This window comes from Mesoplodon bidens, assembly GCF_964165515.1.
Source record: "Mesoplodon bidens genome assembly, contig: HAP1_SCAFFOLD_191, whole genome shotgun sequence".
Taxonomy (NCBI): Eukaryota; Metazoa; Chordata; class Mammalia; order Artiodactyla; family Ziphiidae; genus Mesoplodon; species Mesoplodon bidens.
The window spans coordinates 950,624-962,512 of record NW_027672060.1 but is presented as its reverse complement, the minus strand read 5'-3'; positions in this window follow the sequence as shown (position 1 = coordinate 962,512).

The following is an 11,889-nucleotide window of genomic DNA, read 5'->3' as shown; positions in this document are numbered from 1 at the left end:
TCCAGTGGATAAGACTCCATGCTCCCACTGCAGGGGGTATGCGTTCTATCCCTGGCTGGGGAATTAACATACTGCATGCCGTGTGGCACAGCCAAAAGATAAAAATAAAAGGGTACATAGATACTTGGCATCAGCCCCCGAAGTGTAACCTCCCTAGGAGAACCCAAGGGCCACTGCTCCCTACATTTCCTTTCTGTCTTGTCACCGAGTTGGGCTGAAATCGACTAGCAACTGAAGTGATGAAGGGTCAGGGACTCCTAGTGGGTCTGCTTTCAGTTAGGGACTGGCCCCAGCTCCAGGGAGGGCACCACAGAATTAAGTTATAGGGACAGCACTCTACGATTGGTGTCTCCTGAGAGGTCTCCTCCTCTGGTCTCTGTCTCTTGGGTCCCTCTCATCAGGTGGGGGAAACACTTGCCCCCCTCCCGCATCTCTAGTTTCATTGTGTCCCTGGGAGCTCACCATCCCCTCTCCTCAGAAATCCCCTTTCAATTCCCAGGATAAGGAAGGCATGGCAGAAGTGGGTGTTCTAAGCCGGGTTCCCCTCATGCTATCGATAATTCTCTGACTCAGTTTGGGGCACAGGAAAATAATGGGGGAGAGGGACAGTACTGGCTGGGCCAGGAGGGGGAAGCCCTAGAGTCCTGAGATGTGAGATATGGGAACTGGACCTGCTTCCAAAGAACTTTCCCTTTAGCCCTGCTTGTCGAAGAGAGGAGTAGGTCTTAGATGAGGGATGTGTAGTCACTGTGATAGGCCTATGGAGACCTGGGAGGTGATCTTCCCCAGTCTACCCTGCTACTTGCCATTGTCCTCAGGGAATCTTGGTGACCAGCTGGGTCCCATCTTTCCCACTCCAGTAGTCTTAGGACCACAGAGAAGAGGTGGGAGTAAGGAGAAACCTGGGAAAGAGGGAGCCCTGCAACCATATTGTTCTGACCTCTAATCCTGAACCAAGCTCTGACCCCTAGCCTTAAAACTCATGTTCAAGTGCCTTCAAGGGGACGACACTGCAAACCTTCCCCTAACAGGGACAATGCAACCCACTTCCCTTGTCCAAAATGTTGAGTGCTGAGGTTCTCAGAGCTAAAGACAAAGAGTGGGAAATGGGGTCAGGGAGGCTACTAAGGAGTTATGAAAGGGAGAAAAGGTTCCAGATAGATGGAGACAGTGGGGAGTGCACTCAGTGGAAAGGTATTCTGCTGCCAACTCATGTACTGCAATTCAATGCAGACACTAACTACCCAGAGCCAGTGTTCGACTCCACAGGTTTAAGGGCACAGTCCCAACAAGCCTGCCTCCACTTGAGCTGCCAGTCACAAGTGGGGTCCCCAGGACACCTGCATTTCTGCCTAACTAGCTACAAGTCCAGAGGTCTTCAAACCCCCCTCAGGTCCAATGGTTCACTAGAATGACTCACACAACTCGGAAGTGCTCTCCTGACAACTAGTTTTTTATAAAGTACATATATCAGGAACATCCAAATGAAAAGACACACAAGGAGGGTCTCAGTGCAGAGCTCCCATGCTCTCTCCCCATGGAGACACAAAGGGCATGTCACCCTCCCAGTACATCAATATGTTCACCAACCAGGAAGTTCCATGAGCTTTGGTGTACAGAGTTTTTACTGAGATTTCATACATAGGCAGGAATGAATTGTTGGCAACATGACTCGATCTCCTCTGACAGATTGGCTCAAAACCCCAATTCTGCAGTGATATGGTTGGTCTTTCTGCTGACCAGGCCTCAGCCCAAGTCACCTCATCTCTTAGCATCAACTCAGGTGTGAGCTGAGGGTCTCATAGATAACAAAGACACTCGTATTACTTGAGGTATTCCAAAGATTTAGAGTCTCCCTCTCAGGGACCAGGGACAAAAGCCAAATTGTTGAGTATACAACAGACAGAGCCCTGCATCTGAGTGAAGGGATGTGAATTACTGAAGCCCTGGGGACCAGGCCTCCTCTTACCGTGCACCAGACTTGACCCAGCTGCAGCAGAGCAGGAGTGTCACTGTGAGTGTGAGTGTAAGTGAGGGTGAGTGCGGTGGAAGCACAGCTTCTCCATGCCCAGACTGCAATGCTTCCCACTGGCATCCGTGGATCTGTCTGTCACCTCTCTGTCTGTAGCCCAGGCAGTGGAAGATAGGTATGAGAGGGGAAAAGAGTGTGGAATGGTGGGAAGAGGATAGGTGAATCCATTCTCCACACTTCAGCCTGAGGGGACTTTTATTTCACTCATTTCTGGTCATTCTCTCCCATACCGTCCAGCCACAAGGCTCCCTTCCCCCCTCCCCAGAACAAATAGGGCAGCTATTTCCAACCTCCCACACTGGGTTAATTGCTCTTTCTTGGCTTTGCCAAAGCACCATCCACGGCCCCCAGCCAGTCAGCTTCATCTATTGTAGTGATCTTATTGTCTCTTTGGATTCCCCTGCCCTGTCCAACCCAGATGACAAGCTCTCTGAGGGAAGATTCTGTGCCTGTCTTCTCTGCTGTATCCTCATGCCCAAGCACATCACCCGGCACCTAGTAGTCACTCGATAAATATTTGTTGATTAGTGACTGCAGGAACAGAAATCACATGAAAGGAGGTCTCAGCTCACAGAGGAAGGGCTGTGACCCTCTAACCATGAAGTGACTTGGCCAAGGCCACTCAGCCAACAAGTGTTGCCATAGCCTGGCCTGCCTAGACTGGGCCCCCTCTGGGGCCCTATTCCTCCTCTGCCCAGAATCGTACAAACTGAATGGGGCAGACAAGAAAGGTAATTGTCGGAGCAGAAGCCAGGAAGACAGAGAGGAGAGGGGATTGGCAAAACAGTACTGCACAGCGTCCCATAGCTCTTTTCTTGCTGCCTGGGGCTGAGGTCTCCGTCTTCCCAGGGTGCAGCTCTGAAATCTGACTCCACCCTTATAAAAGAGGGTCCGTGCCCTGCCTCTTTGTAACAAACCCTAACTCCACCTCTTTATTGATAGGCTCTGGCTCCACCTTCTGGACTACCCCTCCTCTGAAGAAATGCCCTGGCTCCGCCCCTTCCTGGTAATAGGTAAGCCCCACCCCTAGTGCGTGATGCTGTCTTTGTGACCTAATGCACCAGCGTGTTTCCAGGGTGGAGGAGAGAGGGTGGGCATTTAGGTTGTGCCGAACCCTCAACCCCCATCCGGGTGACCACAATCCCCCAAAATCCTCACGCGGGACCCCAAATATCCCAGCCCCATGACCTCGAAGGCCTTTGGCTCTAACCTCCTAAATGCCCCATGCCCCAGAGGGGCCCTACCACCCAATCCCTTAACGCCTAGTGCCTCCCAAATCTTCAATCCAACCCTGTCCCAATGTGGCAACTGAGTCTTCCCGGGGGCACCTGACTCATATTATCTGAGGACAATTCAGACTGGTCCAGAGAATGACAGAGAAGGGCATCCTCCCAAGGATTTGGGGAATCCTTGATCCAGTCATGCTGCTCACCAGGAGACGTTGGGAACCCAGGACATGTCTGGATTGAGGAGATACCAGGTGATGCAGGAAGCTGAAGAGGAGGAGGAGGAGGAGGCGTGAGTGGAGGCGGGGTTCTGTGGAGGAGGAACCTAGCCGCTCTCGGTTGGTGGGGAAGGGGCGGGAGAAGCGGGAGGGGAGGGGCCTCTTAGGGGGCGTGGACTGGAGGATCCGCCTCTAAAAACCGCCTGTAAAGCGCCTCTAACCGCCTCTAACCGCCTCTAAAAGGGCGGAGCCTCTAAAGACCGCCTGTAAACCGCCTGTAAACCGCCTCTAAACGCCTCTAAAAGGGCGGAGCCTTCCACGAGAGGGTAGAAGCCTCCAAGGGGCGGAGTCAGTGGGGTCAGCCCCGCCCCACCCCGCCCTGCTCTGCCTTCTGTTTCCAGGATCGGCTGGGGCTGTTTCTACTTTTTCCCCTGGCTGTGCATGTGGTGGAGGGAGCGGAGGCGAAGGGCTTGGGATACCTCGCCCCCGCCCAGGTCATGGACGAGGCTCAGTCCGGGAGAACCGGTCGCGGGGAAGCCGGGAGCCCCCGCCCCTCCTCATGCCTGTGTCGGGTCGCCACACAGCTCAGCGCACCCTCGGGAGCAGAAGCTGGAGCTTCTGCGGGGCCTGATGAGCTGTTTGTCAAGCGGACTGGGCACTGCTCTCCAGGGCTCCGGTCGCAACATCCCCCACCGCACCCCTGCTGCCGCTGCCTAGCCAGCTGGTGAGTTAAAGATTTAAACCGAAGCCACCGTCCTGCCCTCCTGATTCTGCCGCCGCTGCTGCCATTCGGGCTGGGAGCCATTCTCCATGCCAGCTGTTTCCATATCGACAGGGCCTCTCTCCCTGATAAGGGGTCCATCCGTGTCCAGGCTCCCATTATTCCTAAGGGCCCCTCATCAGAGTCAGGCCTCCCCTTACGACCAGTGATTGCCTTCCACCACCTAAGCCCCCCGCCCCACCACACACACACTCGTCTCTGTCAGTGGCCTGTATGGAGGGAGCTAAATAATCCTGGCTTTATCTTCCTCCCAGCCTTGTCCCCACATCCATAAATCCTCACAGTCCCAGCACTCTGCTGCCACCTTCCTCCTAGACAGGGCTTTGCCTGGTGACTGAAGCATCTTCTCCTCCTGGGAGTGGATCGAAAATATTTCAAGCCCATAGTTGTAGGAAGTAGGCTGTGAGAGGAGGGAAAGATTCCTAGAAGCTGCCACCCTTGGCCTGCCATAGGGGAATGACTGAGAACTGTTGGAGGTCTTTCCTACAGTTAACACCCCAGCTTCTGGCTCCTTCAGTTGGATCCCAAGTTGAAAGATACTGGGCATCAGGGACTTCCCTGATGGTCCAGTGGATAAGACTCCATGCTCCCACTGCAGGGGGTATAAGTTCTATCCCTGGCTGGGGAATTAACATACCGCATGCCGTGTGGCACAGCCAAAAGGTAAAAATAAAAGGGTACATAGATACTTGGCATCAGCCCCCCGAAATGTAACCTCCCTAGGAGAACCCAAGGGCCACTGCTCCCTACATTTCCTTTCTGTCTTGTCACCGAGTTGGGCTGAAATCGACTAGCAACTGAAGTGATGAAGGGTCAGGGACTCCTAGTGGGTCTGCTTTCAGTTAGGGACTGGCCCCAGCTCCGGGGAGGGCACCACAGAATTAAGTTAAAGGGACAGCACTCTACGATTGGTGTCTCCTGAGAGGTCTCCTCCTCTGGTCTCTGTCTCTTGGGTCCCTCTCATCAGGTGGAGGAAACACTTGCTCCCCTCCCGCATCTCTAGTTTCATTGTGTCCCTGGGAGCTCACCATCCCCTCTCCTCAGAAATCCCCTTTCAATTCCCAGGATAGGGAAGGCATGGCAGAAGTGGGTGTTCTAAGCCGGGTACCCCTCATGCTATCGATAATTCTCTGACTCAGTTTGGGGCACAGGAAAATAATGGGGGAGAGGGACAGTACTGGCTGGGCCAGGAGGGGGAAGCCCTAGAGTCCTGAGATGTGAGATATGGGAACTGGACCTGCTTCCAAAGAACTTTCCCTTTAGCACTGCTTGTCGAAGAGAGGAGTAGGTCTCAGATGAGGGATGTGTAGTCACTGTGATAGGCCTATGGAGACCTGGGAGGAGATCTTCCCTAGTCTACCCTGCTACTTGCCATTGTCCTCAGGTAATCTGGGGGACCAGCTGGGTCCCATCTTTCCCACTCCAGTAGTCTTAGGACCACAGAGAAGAGGTGGGAGTAAGGAGAAACCTGGGAAAGAGGGATCACCGCAACCATATTGCTCTGACCTCTAATCCTGAACCAAGCTCTGTCCCCTAGCCTTACAACTCATGTTCAAGTGCCTTCAAGGGGACGACACTGCAAACCTTCCCCTAACAGGGACAATGCAACCCACTTCCCTTGTCCAAAATGTTGAGTGCTGAGTTTCTCAGAGCTAAACACAAAGAGTGGGATATGGGGACAGGGAGGCTACTAAGGAGTTATGAAAGGGAGAAAAGGTTCCAGATAGATGGAGACAGTGGGGAGTGCACTCAGTGGAAAGGTATTCTGCTGCCAACTCATGTACTGCAATTCAATGCAGACACTAACTACCCAGAGCCAGTGTTCGACTCCACAGGTTTAAGGGCACAGTCCCAACAAGCCTGCCTCCACTTGAGCTGCCAGTCACAAGTGGGGTCCCCAGGACACCTGCAGTTCTGCCTAACTAGCTACAAGTCCAGAGGTCTTCAAACCCCCCTCAGGTCCAATGGTTCACTAGAATGACTCACACAACTCGGAAGTGCTCTCCTGACAACTAGTTTTTTATAAAGTACATATATCTGGAACATCCAAATGAAAAGACACACAAGGAGGGTCTCAGTGCAGAGCTCCCATGCTCTCTCCCCATGGAGACACAAAGGGCATGTCACCCTCCCAGTACATCAATATGTTCACCAACCAGGAAGTTCCATGAGCTTTGGTGTACAGAGTTTTTACTGAGATTTCATACATAGGCAGGAATGAATTGTTGGCAACATGACTCGATCTCCTCTGACGGATTGGCTCAAAACCCCAATTCTGCAGTGATATGGTTGGTCTTTCTGCTGACCAGGCCTCAGCCCAAGTCACCTCATCTCTTAGCATCAACTCAGGTGTGAGCCGAGGGACTCATAGATAACAAAGACACTCGTATTACTTGAGGTATTCCAAAGATTTAGAGTCTCCCTCTCAGGGACCAGGGACAAAAGCCAAATTGTTGAGTATACAACAGACAGAGCCCTGCATCTGAGTGAAGGGATGTGAATTACTGAAGCCCTGGGGACCAGGCCTCCTCTTCCCGTGCACCAGACTTGACCCAGCTGCAGCAGGGCAGGAGTGTCACTGTGAGTGTGAGTGTAAGTGAGGGTGAGTGCGGTGGAAGCACAGCTTCTCCATGCCCAGACTGCAATGCTTCCCACTGGCATCCGTGGATCTGTCTGTCACCTGTCTGTCTGTAGCCCAGGCAGGGGAAGATAGGTATGAGAGGGGAAAAGAGTGTGGAATGGTGGGAAGAGGATAGGTGAATCCATTCTCCACACTTCAGCCTGAGGGGACTTTTATTTCACTCATTTCTGGTCATTCTCTCCCATACCGTCCAGGCACAAGGCTCCCTTCCCCCCTCCCCAGACCAAATAGGGCAGCTATTTCCAACCTCCCACACTGGGTTAATTGCTCTTTCTTGGCTTTGCCAAAGCACCCTCCACGGCCCCCAGCCAGTCAGCTTCGTCTATTGTAGTGATCTTATTGTCTCTTTGGATTCCCCTGCCCTGTCCAACCCAGATGACAAGCTCCCTGAGGGAAGAGTCTGTGCCTGTCTTCTCTGCTGTATCCTCATGCCCAAGCACATCACCCGGCACCTAGTAGTCACTCGATAAATATTTGTTGATTAGTGACTGCAGGAACAGAAATCACATGAAAGGAGGTCTCAGCTCAGAGAGGAAGGGCTGTGACCCTCTAACCATGAAGTGACTTGGCCAAGGCCACTCAGCCAACAAGTGTTGCCATAGCCTGGCCTGCCTAGACTGGGCCCCCTCTGGGGCCCTATTCCTCCTCTGCCCAGAATCGTACAAACAGAATGGGGCAGACAAGAAAGGTAATTGTCGGAGCAGAAGCCAGGAAGACGGAGAGGAGAGAGGATTGGCAAAACAGTACTGCACAGCGTCCCAAAGCTCTTTTCTTGCTGCCTGGGGCTGAGGTCTCCGTCTTCCCAGGGTGCAGCTCTGAAATCTGACTCCACCCTTATAAAAGAGGGTCCGTGCCCTGCCTCTTTGTAACAAACCCTAACTCCACCTCTTTATTGATAGGCTCTGGCTCCACCTTCTGGACTACCCCTCCTCTGAAGAAATGCCCTGGCTCCGCCCCTTCCTGGTAATAGGTAAGCCCCACCCCTAGTGCGTGATGCTGTCTTTGTGACCTAATGCACCGGCGTGTTTCCAGGGTGGAGGAGAGAGGGTGGGCATTTAGGCTGTGCCGAACACTCAACCCCCATCCGGGTGACCACAATCCCCCAAAATCCTCACGCGGGACCCCAAATATCCCAGCCCCATGACCTCGAAGGCCTTTGGCTCTAACCTCCTAAATGCCCCATGCCCCAGAGGGGCCCTACCACCCAATCCCTTAACGCCTAGTGCCTCCCAAATCTTCAATCCAACCCTGTCCCAATGTGGCAACTGAGTCTTCCCGGGGGCACCTGTCTCATATTATCTGAGGACAATTCAGACTGGTCCAGAGAATGACAGAGAAGGGCATCCTCCCAAGGATTTGGGGAATCTTTGATCCAATCATGCCGCTCACCAGGAGACGTTGGGAACCCAGGACATATCGGGATTGAGGAGATACCAGGTGATGCAGGAAGCTGAGGAGGAGGAGGAGGAGGAGGCGTGAGTGGAGGCTGGGTTCTGTGGAGGAGGAACCTAGCCGCTCTCGGTTGGTGGGGAAGGGGAGGGAGAAGCGGGAGGGGAGGGGCCTCTTAGGGGGCGTGGACTGGAGGAACCGCCTCTAAAAACCGCCTGTAAAGGGCCTCTAACCGCCTCTAACCGTCTCTAAAAGGGCGGAGCCTCTAAAGACCGCCTGTAAACCGCCTGTAAACCGCCTCTAAACGCCTCTAAAAGGGCGGAGCCTTCCACGAGAGGGTAGAAGCGTCCAAGGGACGGAGTCAGTGGGGTCAGCCCCGCCCTGCCCCGCCCTGCTCTGCCTTCTCTTTCCAGGATCGGCTGGGGCTGTTTCTACTTTTTCCCCTGGCTGTGCATGTGGTGGAGGGAGCAGAGGCGAAGGGCTTGGGATACCGCGCACCCGCCCAGGGCATGGACGAGGCTCAGTCCGGGAGAACCGGTCGCGGGGAAGCCGGGAGCCCCTGCCCCGCCTCATGCCTGTGTCGGGTCCCCACACAGCTCAGCGCACCCTCGGGAGCAGAAGCTGGAGCTTCTGCGGGGCCTGATGAGCTGTTTGTCAAGCGGACTGGGCACTGCTCTCCAGGGCTCCGGTCGCAACATCCACCACCGCACCCCTGCTGCCGCTGCCTAGCCAGCTGGTGAGTTAAAGATTTAAACCGAAGCCACCGTCCTGCCCTCCTGATTCTGCCGCCGCTGCTGCCATTCGGGCTGGGAGCCATTCTCCATGCCAGCTGTTTCCATATCGACAGGGCCTCTCTTCCTGATAAGGGGTCCATCCGTGTCCAGGCTCCCATTATTCCTAAGGGCCCCTCATCAGAGTCAGGCCTCCCCTTACGACCAGTGATTGCCTTCCACCACCTAAGCCCCCCGCCCCACCACACACACACTCGTCTCTGTGAGTGGCCTGTATGGAGGGAGCTAAATAATCCTGGCTTTATCTTCCTCCCAGCCTTGTCCCCACATCCATAAATCCTCACAATCCCAGCACTCTGCTGCCACCTTCCTCCTAGACAGGGCTTTGCCTGGTGACTGAAGCATCTTCTCCTCCTGTGAGAGGAACGAAAATATTTCAAGCCCATAGTTGTAGGAAGTAGGCTGTGAGAGGAGGGAAAGATTTCTAGAAGCTGCCACCCTTGGCCTGCCATAGGGGAATGACTGAGAACTGTTGGAGGTCTTTCCTACAGTTAACAACGCAGCTTCTGGCTCCTTCAGTTGGATCCCAAGTTGAAAGATACTGGGCATCAGGGACTTCCCTGATGGTCCAGTGGATAAGACTCCATTCTCCCACTGCACGGGGTATGCGTTCTATCCCTGGCTGGGGAATTAACATACCGCATGCCGTGCGGCACAGCCAAAAGATAAAAATAAAAGGGTACATAGATACTTGGCATCAGCCCCCCGATGTGTAACCTCCCTAGGAGAACACAAGGGCCACTGCTCCCTACATTTCCTTTCTGTCTTGTCACCGAGTTGGGCTGAAATCGACTAGCAACTGAAGTGATGAAGGGTCAGGGACTCCTAGTGGGTCTGCTTTCAGTTAGGGACTGGCCCCAGCTCCGGGGAGGGCACCACAGAATTAAGTTAAAGGGACAGCACTCTACGATTGGTGTCTCCTGAGAGGTCTCCTCCTCTGGTCTCTGTCTCTTGGGTCCCTCTCATCAGGTGGGGGAAACACTTGCTCCCCTCCCGCATCTCTAGTTTCCTTGTGTCCCTGGGAGCTCACCATCCCCTCTCCTCAGAAATCCCCTTTCAATTCCCAGGATAGGGAAGGCATGGCAGAAGGGGATGTTCTAAGCCGGGTTCCCCTCATGCTATCGATAATTCTCTGACTCAGTTTTGGGCACAGGAAAATAATGGGGGAGAGGGACAGTACTGGCTGGGCCAGGAGGGGGAAGCCCTAGAGTCCTGAGATGTGAGATATGGGAACTGGACCTGCTTCCAAAGAACTTTCCCTTTAGCCCTGCTTGTCGAAGAGAGGAGTAGGTCTCAGATGAGGGATGTGTAGTCACTGTGATAGGCCTATGGAGACCTGGGAGGAGATCTTCCCCAGTCTACCCTGCTACTTGCCATTGTCCTCAGGGAATCTGGGGGACCAGCTGGGTCCCATCTTTCCCACTCCAGTAGTCTTAGGACCACAGAGAAGAGGTGGGAGTAAGGAGAAACCTGAGAAAGAGGGAGCCCCGCAACCATATTGTTCTGACCTCTAATACTGAACCAAGCTCTGACCCCTAGCCTTAAAACTCATGTTCAAGTGCCTTCAAGGGGACGACACTGCAAACCTTCCCCTAACAGGGACAATGCAACCCACTTCCCTTGTCCAAAATGTTGAGTGCTGAGGTTCTCAGAGCTAAAGACAAAGAGTGGGAAATGGGGACAGGGAGGCTACTAAGGAGTTATGAAAGGGAGAAAAGGTTCCAGATAGATGGAGACAGTGGGGAGTGCACTCAGTGGAAAGGTATTCTGCTGCCAACTCATGTACTGCAATTCAATGCAGACACTAACTACCCAGAGCCATTGTTCGACTCCACAGGTTTAAGGGCACAGTCCCAACAAGCCTGCCTCCACTTGAGCTGCCAGTCACAAGTGGGGTCCCCAGGACACCTGCATTTCTGCCTAACTAGCTACAAGTCCAGAGGTCTTCAAACCCCCCTCAGGTCCAATGGTTCACTAGAATGACTCACACAACTCGGAAGTGCTCTCCTGACAACTAGTTTTTTATAAAGTACATATATCAGGAACATCCAAATGAAAAGACACACAAGGAGGGTCTCAGTGCAGAGCTCCCATGCTCTCTCCCCATGGAGACACAAAGGGCACGTCACCCTCCCAGTACATCAATATGTTCACCAACCAGGAAGTTCCATGAGCTTTGGTGTACAGAGTTTTTACTGAGATTTCATACATAGGCAGGAATGAATTGTTGGCAACATGACTCGATCTCCTCTGACGGATTGGCTCAAAACCCCAATTCTGCAGTGATATGGTTGGTCTTTCTGCTGACCAGGCCTCAGCCCAAGTCACCTCATCTCTTAGCATCAACTCAGGTGTGAGCCGAGGGACTCATAGATAACAAAGACACTCGTATTACTTGAGGTATTCCAAAGATTTACAGTCTCCCTCTCAGGGACCAGGGACAAAAGCCAAATTGTTGAGTATACAACAGACAGAGCCCTGCATCTGAGTGAAGGGATGTGAATTACTGAAGCCCTGGGGACCTGGCCTCCTCTTCCCGTGCACCAGACTTGATCCAGCTGCAGCAGGGCAGGGGTGTCACTGTGAGTGTGAGTGTAAGTGAGGGTGAGTGCGGTGGAAGCACAGCTTCTCCGTGCCCAGACTGCCATGCTTCCCACTGGCATCCGTGGATCTGTCTGTCACCTGTCTGTATGTAGCCCAGGCAGGGGAAGATAGGTATGAGAGGGGAAAAGAGTGTGGAATGGTGGGAAGAGGATAGGTGAATCCATTCTCCACACTTCAGCCTGAGGGGACTTTTATTTCACTCATTTC